Raw genomic sequence first — 12429 nt, forward strand, 5'->3', positions numbered from 1 at the left:
TAACCCAAGATCTATTTGTATATAACATAGAACACAATAGTAGTATATGATAATTGAGTATGTGTACCTGATTGATCCATAGCAATTATCTCTGATTGATCCACAGCAGTTACTCCAATTTGATAGTGCAATACTATCAACTAAGTCTTCCTCCCTAGATCTCTAAATCAGAAGCAGTTTATTTTCTCTGATTATCAAAAGGTATACAATTGTGATGAGACAATATGTATTTATAGAGTTAGGGAGGGGACTTAGCTACAAAACCCTAGTTGGGCTGGGCCTGCTCATCAAAGGCTTCAGTCAACTAGAAAAGCCCACACTTCTGCTTCACCTAGACTTTACTCACAGATGCTAAGCCCATTAACAATTGATCACCAACAACATGGGCTAACACAGCAAAGAACTATCCAATCAACCCAAGTTTTAATTAAACCAATAAAATTTAATGTAAGCCCAAATAAAAGTCTAACATTCTCGACTTGAATACATGTGATAAGTGTATCCGGAGTCAAGAATCCATTACCTATTCATTGAGGATTCCAAGATGAAAAACAATTCTTCATTTGTTGAGAAGTCATCTCTATCCTCTGTGAGAGCAACTGAATTTTTCTTGTGGTAATGATACTGGTTGTCCTTCCTATCTCCATTGTGAGATTTTTTGAACTTTGCTGCTCTTTTTACTTCTTGCAAAATCTTTGCAAGTGTCAGGACCTTCTACATAAGTAACACTTTCGAGTTTCCTTTTTTCTGGACTTCGATCTTGATTGAGAGTGATGGTGTTTACTCTTCGAACTTACTTTCTTAGGTGATATCCCTCTTGCTAAATACACTTCTTCCTTCTTGGATTCCTCTCCAATTGTAGTTCGAAATCCTTGGACTTGAGTGCGGCAAGAACATCCTCTGACGCAATCACATCTACTTGATGTCAGCTTTGACTTCTTGATACACGGAGCAATCTTAACAAAATGATGGCCTGACTTTCTTCAACCTTATGATTTATATTAGTCAATTCTATAATAATCTCATTATTAAACTTGTCAATATTATCATCTAAAGAAAGGAAAAAAAAAATATTCTAAAACCATATAACATTTGTAGCAAATTAATCTTGCTAGCAATCGATGACTTCATATAGAATTCTTCGAGCTTATTCCAAATTCATTTTGGCCGTTTTTTATGCGACAAGCTTTCTCCTCACAATGTTGGACATGTATATGATGATCATGTAATAAGTCATCGCCTCCATTTTAACTATTTCATCTAATTTCTTGTCAGTCAATAATTTCTCATCTCTAAGAAATTTGGAGACTTTCTGGTGCACTAGGGATCTCTTTCATACTTTCTCTCCTTAGCGTAAAGGTTATTGTTCCGTTGAATTTTTTCAATTCAAATCTTACCATTGATGACATTAATTGTTTATTAAAGAAATGCAGCGGAAAGAATCTTAATTCTACATTCTTGGTCGATTACCAAGTTTTGATTTATGGAAAATTACAACTAAGAACATCAAATTAACTAAAACTTAATCAACAAACAATTAAAAATGACAAAATAAACAATTCACAAATAAAAATCAGCGATAAAAACAGGGACGAACAAAGTATCTAAAATCTAGAAACGATAAAGCAATAAAACCATAAAATCAACAACAAGATTTATATTCCTTCAAAAAAAAACAACAAGATTTATATTTATTCAAGTCCTATAAATGAATGTAATTTATGGCTCTACTTCAGTCCTAGAGCACCATCGAAATCTTCTTTATTGATTGAGCAAGAACAGGGTACAATACAGTCGAGATCAATTCTCTGTTGGACTCTCTCAAAGTATTTATCTTTCATGCTCTTACTCCAAAAATCTTCTTCATATACATAAATTATTTTATACAAATCATAAACCCAATCTCTCTATTTTTCTGTACCTCTCTCTTTACCACTCAATCTCCCCCTTCGAAATTGCCTCTCGAAACTCGTCTGTTAATCACACTTGTTTCTAAAAGATAAGTGTTGGTGATATTTATAGATAGAATATGAATCCCAAAATCAGTGGTTGTCAAAAGCTAAGTTTCTAAGTTAATTAGTTACGACTTAACGAACTTAACAAACTCCCCGAAACAATATCTCCACGTCAACTTAAGTTAAAAGCGCTTCCAGATGAGACGTACATTTCTTGGAAGATAAACCGAAGCGTACGTTGAAGGAACTTCCCGGATAGGAATAGCGATAACTGGAGTCGACTATCTGAAACTCCTTTCCAGGAGGGAACATCTAGCCATCCAAAACTCAATTCCAAGAGGAGAGAACTAGCGATCTGGAAACTCTTTTCCGAAAGAAGACTAGCTTTTCCTAGAGACTCTTTCTGGATGGACAAGTTAGACTTCCAAGAACGCCCTTCCAGATGATATCTACCTTTCCATAAAGAACAACTTTCGAAGTGGAGAAGCTAGACTTCTGGAACTCTTATACGGACGACATCTAACTTTCCACGAGACATCTTTTGAAGACATTTCTATTTAGAGAAACTATACCACCCATAGAATTTATACCCTTCATAATATGCATGCATGTACGAGTCAACTTGTTTAGAATTGGGAAACTTACAAAAATACTGTTTTTTTAGCAAATGTTTTCAAAAATACTGGGACACGGCAAACTTTACATTTTTACTGCCCAAACCTATTTTTATTTCTTTTATACTGTCCAGGCCCAATATATTTACTTTTATACTGTAAATAGTAACAAAACACAAATGGCACCTCTCCTTCGTGGTTGGGGACGGACAAATCAACACTAAAATCATAGAAACATTAGGAAAAAACCATAAAATTTGGAAAATATAAAAAATTACTAAATCAACAACAAATTACTGTTTTGTAGTGTTATTTTACTGTTGTTTTAATATGAAAAAAATGCCATGTAAATGAAATATTGTGAATTAGAAGAAGGAGGAGAGTAAAAAACAAGAGAATTTGAAAACGATAAATTTGACATAGTTGACTATGCGAAGCTGGTTGCTAAAAAAATGGTAGAAAAACTTGAAAACAACAGTAAAAAACTAGATCCAAAAATCGACATAAAAAACGCGAAGCTAATAACAAACAAACACCAACCAGAAGTTGAAAAAGGTCAGGCATACAAAGACAAGGAAACACTGAAGAAAGTTTACAGCTACTACGCAATCAAAAACAACTTCCAATACATTTTTTGAAAACATATTTAATTGGGTTTCAGTAAGAAGTTTTTTAATATCTTCAATAACAGAGTAATAACTAGAGTTTACAACTCTGGAATGGTAGTATTCCGATCGGGTGTACTTGGATTTTCAATCCTATAAAAAACATAAGAAAACACTACTAAAACAACAACAAAAAAAAAAAATAAAGAAAGAACATAAAAACAAGCATAAAAAAACTCTGGAATGGTAGTATTCCGATCGGGTGTACTTGGATTCCCAATCCTATAAAAAATATAAGAAAACACTACTAAAACAACACAAAAAAAAATTAAAGAATATAAAAAATAAGCATAACAAAACAATAACAAAATAAGCCATAAGAGCCAGCAAAAGATACAATATCACCACTCACAAAACCAGAGCTAACTATAACCCTAAAAAAGAAAAAAAAAAACATAATTAGTAAAAACAACAAAAACCCAGTAAAATTTATGTCGTTCTAGAAAAAATAAATAAAGAAAAAAGAGATTTTTTTTACTTAGAAAGTTTGAGTTGTCTGCTGTTCTTCTTCTTCCTTTGTATTGTTCTTCTTGAAGATATTCTCATTGAGATATGCTTTCTTCATCAAGAGCTTCCATACTCCTTCATCATCGTTTCAAGTTTTTTCTCTCAGCACACCAGCAAAAAATTTCTCTCTATATATATCTTACTTTTCTCTCTCAAAACTCAAGTAAGAAAATAAATGAAAGGAATGAGCTTTGTAAGTTTTTGAAACATTAAAGAATGGAGAGAAGGGTTTTATGTAAAGTTCTTGGTTGATGGTCTTTATCTTGACACCAATCTCAAGAATTTTTCTATAGACATCAACCCACAAAAAGAGATAGAGAGAGAAACAAAATACATACATAAGCTTGGGAATGGGGATCACGTGGGTGTGTTGTCTTCAATTTCTAATTTAAATAAAAATAAAGTTGTCCCATCAATCAACTAAACACATATAAATATTTATATATATAAATAAATATATAAATTTTTAAAAATGAAATCATGTGAGTGATTGGACTTACATTTCAGATTTAAGTAACAAAATAAAATAAAAAATTTAACATAAAAATGATGTAAAAGACATCAATTAATTTTTACAAACCTTTTTTTTTATATATAAACACATATATATATTATTAAGTTAAATTAATTAGACTTAAAATTAAAAAAAAAAAAAACAATTACACAGTACAAAAGTTATAATTACCGTGTAACAGTACAAAAAAAATAAAATGGAAAAAATTAGTATAGGATGTAAATTTCCCTTAGAATTAGCAGCTGTCAATCAAGAGTATGGATTGAGATTTAAGTTTCATTATATCAACAAAACATTTATATATATATATATGATTTATATTTAAAAAAAAGAATGTGTTGGGACTAGAAATCTCTCTTCTCAAGTTTTAACTACCACCAAAAAATAAAAATTAAAAAATTAAATTAAAGAGGTAGCCGTAGCTAATTAATATACGGTTGTTGTTGTCATGTTCATACTGTTTCTCGAAGGTTTTTTTTGTTATTTATTTATTTTTAATTTAGAGACTATATAATCTACTTTACAAGTTGCTCATGTGATTTCGTTGGGGATATGATTTTGTTCATTGCTTTTGGGGACGTCTCAATTAAATTAATATTCATAATTAGTATATATATAAAAACATATATATAAACTGCAAAAAGACAAATATAAAATCATCTCTATTCAAATATATAATTCAAAATTTTAAAATGACAACTATATATTAATATTATACAGCTTTCAGCAGATGATGATCACAATTTCAATTTCAAATTCAATTTTATACATAAATATATATATTTACATACAAAAATTATTAATCAAACTCTGACGTCTAATATATAAATATACTCAATTCTCATAATTCTCACTATAAAAAAATATAAGCCATTCAGCTTATTCTAGATATTACTATTTATAAATAAATAGTATTTAAATCTCTTACATATGCCATAGAATCAAATTACACTAACAACTAATAATTAATAATAATAAAATTTTAAAAATCATAACATATCATGATTTACACCAATCCATTATAATTTATATTGGAAGCTGGGGGAGCAAGAAGTCATGGACTTGGGTGAATATAATCAATATATATATTTATATAATTTATTAAAGAATGGATGGATGCTTATTGTCCAAGTGATGAGAAAATAAATTGGGTTTGTTTTTAAAATAAGTGGGGAATATATATTATATAGTATGAATCTGTTGACCATTTCATCAAATTATATATATGGAAAAAGGGTCAACTAATTTTGATCAATTCATATAAATTAATATAGTGCACCAATTTTCCCGGAAACTTTAGCATATAATATAAATATACATAATATAGTTATAGGTAGTGATGAGAGGATATGCATACAAAAGAGGAATGCTTTGCTTAGCTGGATTGGCCATCAAATGAGGTGTACATATTATAAACATATACTATATATACTAATAATACTATTATTATAATAATTTTATTATTGTAGCAAATTAATAAGAACCACTTAATTAATAATTAAACTCCCTAACTCTCTCTTTCTCTCTATGAAGTTTAAATCATATGCCAAAGACTTTGGACTAATCAACATGTCAATATCACTTCTCCAATGCTTGAAAACGAAATTAATAATAATAATAATAATAACCTTGAAACTTATCAATATATAAATAAATTCATGAAAATAAAAAATTAAAAAAGCTTTATTCCTATTTTTGCATTTAAACATTTATTTATTTATTTAGAGAAATTTGAAAAACTATCCATAAAACACTCTAAAATTATTTCCCTAAATTTATATCTATTAAAATTACCCATATGTGACTATATTTAATTTTTCCCCATAATACTCCTCCCATTTGAAAAACAAATCCCAACATTCTCTCGTCATTCTCTCTCTCCCTCTCGATGACCACGCACGCACGACCCTCTCTCTCCCTCTCGCTGATCACGGCTTCAGCGCTCGAGCACCACGCCCGGCCACCGACGACCACCCACTACCACCGACAGCAGCCCCCGACCACGCATGACCACCACCCGCACTCACGAATATGTCGAAGGTTAGTTTTTCCTCAATCGGTTTTGGGCTTTTTCAGATCTGAGGTTAAAGACATCGGACCTCCTATTGGTCTGATGTCGTTCGATGGGGTTGTGGGTTGGGTTCGATGGGTTGTGGGTTGGGTCCGATGGAATATGTGGGTTGGGTCCGATGGGGTTGTGGGTTGGGGTCCGATGGTCATTCTCCTGGGGTTGGGGTCTAATGGGGTATATGGGTAGGGTTCGATAGGTTATGTGGGGTCTGATGGTCCGATGGGTGGGGGTCCGATGGGGTATGTGGGTAGTGAGAAAAAACTAACCTTGGACATATTCCCCACTGTCGATGGTCAATACTGGTGCTGGTGGTGGTCGTGCGTGGTCGTCCGTTGCTAAAGGTGGTCGCGGGTGGTCGTCGGAGGTGAAACGGTGGTGGTGGGATGTGGGTGTAGGTTGTGAGTGCGTCGTGTTCAACGAGAGAGAGAGAGAGAGAGAGAGAGAGAGAGAGAGAGAGAGAGAGAGAGAGAGAGAGAGAGAGAGAGAGAGAGAGAGAGAGAGAGAGAGAGAAGTTTCGAGTTTTTGATTTTTTCAAATGGGAGGAGTATTTGTGGGATGTTAAGAATATGGTCATATATGACTAATATTATTAAGTATGCTTTTAGGGAAAAAAAAATTAAGGTTTTGTAAGGATGGAATTTCAAATTTCCTTTTATTTATTATCCATTTGACATATAACATAATCTAATATAAAAGGACAATAATTAATTTGATCGATCGATGATGTGTCCCCCAAGATAAATGGTGGTTTATTTAAAATTGTGAAAATACCAGTAATAAGTATTACAATAATAATATCATTTTATATATAAAAGTTAAGAAAGATAACAAAAAACTGTATTTAAGTGGTCAATATAATATGTATAATAATTGCTCAAGTTTGGTCGAGACGTTAATATTGCTTGTCTAAAGTATGTATTTGTTGTAATTAATTAATTAACGAATGTCTCACACGTGTTTTTAGAATTAGATATTAAAACTCAGTCTATTGTAAAGAAACCTAATTAAGTAATTCTAGTTTATATGATCTTCTAGTAATTGAAATTGATCTATATAAAAAATAATGACTCTTGGGGTGTACGTTTTTTTTTTCTTTTTTAATAGACCAAAAAAGAGAAGGACTGAGATTTGTATTTTTTAAACTTCATTATTATTTAAATAGAAATTACAAATTTTAGGGATTTTTTTACTTTTATAATTTAAAGCAACTTTTTTTTTTTTTTTTTGTATTCTTACAAAAATTTACATAGAAATCTACATGTCAACCAATAGAGACAGTTAAATCGCAATCAAAATCTACATAGCAACTCACATAGCAATCATCGGAGCAACTCAAACCGTAAATTTTTTTTTAGAAAAGTTAAAAAATAATATATGAAGTAATTCTCCAAATTTTATGAGTTTTTATAGTAAAAATATGACTTTATATATATTTATGGAGAAAAATAAAAAAAAATATGAGAAAATAATAAAAGATAATTGATTATTCTAATGAGGAAATTGGTAGGGTTGTACATAAATTTTTATAAACTGCCCAATTTCAATGAGGAATGCATTCTTGGTCAGTCACGTGCATCTAAATTTGATTGTAGCCTAAATAAGCGTCCATAAATGCTAGCAACTCGTAGCCTGATGTAGCATCTACCATTTGGTTAATTCCCATTCAAGGATCCAATTCATCATGTATCTCTACTAGGTTCCCTTCTTTCGTGTGTTGGACCGTGAGGACAGCTTGCTTGGTGGCTACACTATAGCATTTCCTAGCTTCCCCCTGGTTTCTTCAAATAGTTCCCACTCTAGTAGAATAGATAGAAAACTTAAGGCACAAGTGCCTGATCGAGGTTACAGCTCTAAATCCACCAATGTTAGGTGTCCCATTATGGCGTTGTATGCTGTTGAACAATCTACCATGATAAAGGTGCAGTAATTAAATGTACTTTGAGGAGTGTCAGGGCACAAGGTCATTAGGAGCCTGATTTTTCCCATGGGGATGAGGGAGTTCTTATTGAACCCAATAAGTTGCAAACCACTTGGGGACAAGTCTTGGTGCGTGAGACCAATGGCAAGGAAAGCTTCTTCGAACAGGATGTTAACTGAACTCCCGTTATCCACCAAAATTTGAGCTACTATCTTGTTGGCAATAGAAGTTTCAATGACAAGAGGGTCATGGTGCAAAAAATGCACCGTTCGGGCATCTTCCTTAGTAAAAGTTATCGGTTGATTCATGAGACGAGGATTGGCTCTAACATACCGTTTTAACTCATTACGGGTCGAACCTCCTATATGGGGGCCTCTGGAGATCACAGTGTTGGGCTTTGTGCCATAAATAAACTCTATTTCAATGTAATCTTCATCATTCAATTATCAATAAAGAGACAAAAGTATTTTTCATCACTTATTTAGTGTGTTATTTGGTTCATGTTATCATTTATATGTTTATTTAAATTATAAATTCATCCAAACCCTTATCACATTGATATTCTTGTTTATTGTGTCGTCAACACAGAGGAAAGTAATCAAGATTGTGTGATTAAATGTATTCCTAGATTTATCAGTACACAAGGTTTAACTGATATGATAATCTACAACATAGTTTACTTGCACCTTGGATAAGTGCTATGTCCTTTCCAGGGTATTGATTAAAGTAAAGCTTAGGTTGGATGCATAGAGTATGCATTAGAAGGGACCGATATTGAACTTGAATTAGATATGATAAATTTACCGTAATATCTATTCAATTAAATATCGCCTAGTTGATCCTAGATCAATTGATCTTAATCCTGACATGGTTAGGTTCGATCTCAAGAGTATTATTCATGTTCTTTGATTTGTTAGTTAAGCCTACTTTTTGGTCAGGGTGATACGTACATTTTGGAAATATGGTAGTGCAATTGAGTGGAAGCGCTAATCATAGATATGGAATCAATAGCTTCTATCTGGACATAGAAGTGAAATGATGATTTCCTTCGAACTTGGCTAAACAGAGATAAATGGTTGAGTACTCATTTCAGTGATTATGTTAGTCCACTGAAATATCATTTATAGGTGGCTAAGTGTTTTAAGGATAAAATACATTGAAGGGTGTAACGGTAAATTAATCCCTATGCAATGTAAGTCATCTATAGAGGATCATAGATTATTGGGATTATAACAATGGATAATTAATAGCGTATTTATATCGTGGAACATATAGAACGTTCTATATAACTGAGAGTGCAATTCCAAATTCTATGGTAGATGCAATGAGGAATTAATAAATTAGTGGATTTACTTGGTAAATTTTAGATCTGCTTATTGGAAGCTCGGGTATATAGGCCCATGGTCCCCATACTAGTTGAGACAATACTGCTTGTAAGACTCAGTTAATTGATTTTAATTAATCAATTATAATTCTAAAATTAGACTATGTATAGTTTATGAATTTTCACTAAGATAGACTTAATTGTGAAGAAAAGAGATTTTAGGGTTTATTTGATGATTAAGAGATTTTATTAAGTCTAATTAATAAATATATTAAATGGTAATTTTATTTAATTATTAAATAATTAGATTTGACATTTAAGTGGTTAAATTGGAAAAATGATATTTTTGAGAAAATAAGATGAATAATTAGAAAAGTGGCAAATTTGCAAAGTGGGGCCAATATCCATGGTCGGCCACTTGAGGAGCAATTTACCATTTTATTTTTTTTATTATTTTAATGCCAAATAAATCTAATCTAACCCTAAGTGGTTTCCTATAAATAGGTAGTGATGCCTCAAAGGAAAAAATGATGCAAACACTTTCCTTCAGTAAAATTTGAGCCATCTCTTCTATACCTAATTCAAAACCCTCTCTCTCTCTTCCATTCTTCAAACAGAATCCTAGAGTGATTAAAGTAAGTGCCCACACACATTAAGTGGTACTCAATCATAGTGTGTAAGGTTGTGAAGAATCCAAATTCAAGAGAAGGAGAATCGGGCTCAAATCTTGGTGATACTCTGCTACAGAAAGGATACAAGGGTTAGAGATCTGAGCGGAAGGAGCCATTATAATTTCGCTGCACCCACTGTAAGGTTTCTGAAACTTTATATGTATTTATTTCATATCGTTTTAGAAATTCGTCCTTTAGGTTCTTGCATTTATTGGTTGTATGCCCAATGTCATTGTGGTACTCACACCTCTTGCCGGGGTCCCTTTGGGAGCTGTCTTGGTATAAAGGGGAAGGTCTCCGGTAGTGAACATTTTTCCTTGTGGCCAAATACACATGCTCTTGTGTGTCCACCAAATCATTGTACTGGGTGTATAAGGGATTATACCCGAACCTCTTAGGCTTCATATTGTCACTCTGGCTGCTTCCTTTAGATGACCACTTACTTTAAGAAGCTTTAGAGTTACAACAGCACTTGCCGCAAGTGAAGCAGATTGGGAAGGATACTGCGTGCATGCCTTGGGAGTGGGACCACTTGTTGGCAACCCATAATCAGAATGGGTTGGTGCCATGATAGAATTTGGTGAGTACCCAGGTGTTGCTTGAAACTGTACACTAAGCGTCCCACTTGTTTAGGGAGCGACAGGAAGTGTGATACTTAGGAATTGTACTCGAAAAACATACTCAGAGCCTCCTGTAGGATAATTCCAAAAGCAATCATTTGAGCTTCTTCCAAGTTGATATATTTTTGGGCTCTCTTTTGGAAATCTTGAAGGCTAGCCGCACCACCTTGTTGCAATTCATTACAAAATCGAGTTCTTTCCGAATTCTAGCTTGCAATAAAACCAACTGTTGTCCGTCATCTACTTTCTTGGTTTTGGAAGCCTCCTCTTTGAACCTCTTGATGAAATTCTTTAAGTATTCCATTGGTAGCTATTTGATGTTAGTTAAGACACTGACTTCAAGATTTATTTTCTTGGCTGCAACAAATTGCCTCCTAAAAGTAGTCTGCAGTTTATTCCAACATTCTACAAATCTTGGTTCTAACTTTTTGAACCATTCCTCTGCAGATTTGCCTAATGTTAGTGGGAAACACAAGCCTTTAGCATCATTGCTGACCCTCATGACTGTCATGACTATCATGACTTTATTGAATCTGGATATGTGATCACTTGAATCCGTGTCTCCCATGTACATGGTCATTTCAGGCATTTTGAAGTTCTTTGGGAGTTTAGCTTGTAGTATATTTCTCGCGTAGGGCTTTTGGTCCTCACAATCTGATTCTGAGTCATCTCCTTTCTGCCTCCGAGAGATTCTTGTTATGTCCTTCCAAAAGATAGCAAGTTTGGCCACGACTCCTTCATTCAAAATACCTTTAGAGATTGGCGTAGCTTTCTTTCTTTGGTCAAGTCATGCCCTCAGGTCCCCGTGTTTGGCATTGAGTTTGTGTCTTAGGTCGATAAAGGGATCTTTCCTGGTAGAGCCTTTTTATTTTCTCGGCTCTTGATGCACGAATACGCTCTTTCAATCTCCTTGATCCTGGGGCTAGTTTTCCTTTTGGGAAATCTATCCCTTGCGAACCTTTCCCTTTTGAGAGATCAAAATAAATAGGGCTCTCTAGAGGATACCTAATGGGGATAGGTTCCCTCTTCTTTTGTTTTTAACCCTCTTCGGACTAAGAAGGCTCTTCCTCAGTCCCTTCTTGAACAGATGGGACTGCCATTGGATCTACTTAGATGCCTGCATTTTCTATTATCTTTTTCATGACAATCAATATCTCTTGCATCCTCTTATTTTTCTCTGCCAACTCAACCTCGTGGTTTGTAGCCTATCTTTACTAATTCTGTATAGTTATCTTCATCGTAGTTTTCTCCTTCAGAGAGGTTTCCTCCTTTAAAGATTTCCCATTTCATATCGATGTATATGCTTTATTATTTTTCATATAGTAAGTCTAACAGTATCATGTATCAACATATAATCGTGTACGTTGTAATTATTTAAGACTAGTTGTAATTTTTTAAAAAATTTAAAATAATTTACAGTAGAAAATAAATTTCAAACAATTATCTACTACACATATAATAAAAAATTGTCATGTGCATAAGTTTTACCCTATTTAAAGCTTACTTTTAACATTATAAACTACTCAAAAAAAAAATTAAAATTTTATAATTAATCTTAATTAACTACCAT

This window comes from Cannabis sativa, chromosome 5 (genome assembly GCF_029168945.1).
Source record: "Cannabis sativa cultivar Pink pepper isolate KNU-18-1 chromosome 5, ASM2916894v1, whole genome shotgun sequence".
Taxonomy (NCBI): Eukaryota; Viridiplantae; Streptophyta; class Magnoliopsida; order Rosales; family Cannabaceae; genus Cannabis; species Cannabis sativa.